The sequence below is a fragment of the Tribolium madens genome, unplaced genomic scaffold (assembly GCF_015345945.1).
Source record: "Tribolium madens isolate multiple individuals breed KSU strain unplaced genomic scaffold, Tmad_KSU_1.1 Scaffold_20;HRSCAF=117;Tcas5.2_LG4, whole genome shotgun sequence".
NCBI lineage: Eukaryota > Metazoa > Arthropoda > Insecta > Coleoptera > Tenebrionidae > Tribolium > Tribolium madens.
The window spans coordinates 13,574,324-13,575,442 of NW_025400985.1; the positions used below are offsets into that span (position 1 = coordinate 13,574,324).

Here is a 1,119-nt window from a genome sequence, read left to right on the forward strand (position 1 = left end):
CAGTGTCTGGAAATGTTGTGGGACTACGACTTCGAACAAGAGGAGCTAATTCGAAAGCTTTTAAAGTAACTTTAACACCAGTCGCTTGTAAGTAAGAGTTTAATAAATTTGTGTTAAAATATTTCTATCTGTAGCAATTTGTGGTCCATTTTATTTAAATGTAACAGAAGAAATTAAAACTTTGGTTTCGCCTGGATATCCACACAAATATCCCAGTGACTTGAGCTGTACATGGATTCTCAAGGGATATTCACGATTTGTTATTCGATTTATTGATTTTGATATGAATGAAGAAAATAACCAGTATGTTGTGAATAATGTTTGTAGTGAAGACAAACTGGAGATTGTTGATAATTTGGTAATTAATGAGACTCATTAGTATAAATCATATAGTATATGTTATTTTTAAAGGGTTCTCTGTACTCAACTAACGATCCGGGTCCTTCATTCACAGTTTACGGTGACAGAAAGTTAACAACTGATTTTTTGGTAAGATGAAATGCCTTTAATTTGGCCTAAAGATCTACTAAAAAGTTTAAAAACACATTATTTCAAGAGGTTTTAAACAATTGGATACATACATGGATGTGTCATGATTGAATTTTGACTATTTTGTTTATTTTGGTCCATACTATTACCTCCTTAAATATTTTACAATCTTTTTCTAACACCCTGTATAGCAAGATGAAATTATAATAAACTCACAATCAATCTTATGAAACATAAAGTAAGAAGTGTGTAGATAAAGATGAAATTTACATTTTATTCATACTAATTAACTACCTAATTAACAAAAGCAAATTAATAATTTTTTGTAAGTAAAAATTGTATCTAAATAAATACTCAAGCGGGGAGGTTTTTGCGCGCATATGCAACACTCTCGCTTCGCTCGTTTATGCTTCAAACGGTACTTGTGCAAAAAAATAGATTTCTTGCCATCATTATGTAAATAACTAATTACCTTCAATTATTGTTTACATTTTTGTAGAGATACGAATTTCTGACTGGTAGCCATCAGTTTTGTGGCAAATCTGAAAAACCATTTGATTACTATTCTCAGTTTTACCAATTAAAGATTAAATTTAAATCAGGAAATCTAGACAAGGATCGTGGTAAAGG

General features: G+C 30.4%; 1 protein-coding gene and 1 long non-coding RNA gene across 2 annotated transcripts in view; both read left to right on the forward strand.

The window, feature by feature from the left end:
• The window catches only part of LOC123005252 (cubilin-like), a 69,530-nt gene that overhangs the window by 50,321 nt on the left and 18,090 nt on the right, over positions 1-1,119 (forward strand). The window lies entirely within an intron of this gene.
• LOC123005321 lies at positions 6-1,114 on the forward strand. The gene is made up of 4 exons (XR_006412739.1): positions 6-87; positions 135-358; positions 412-489; positions 989-1,114. It is a non-coding gene; the product is annotated as an uncharacterized LOC123005321 (long non-coding RNA).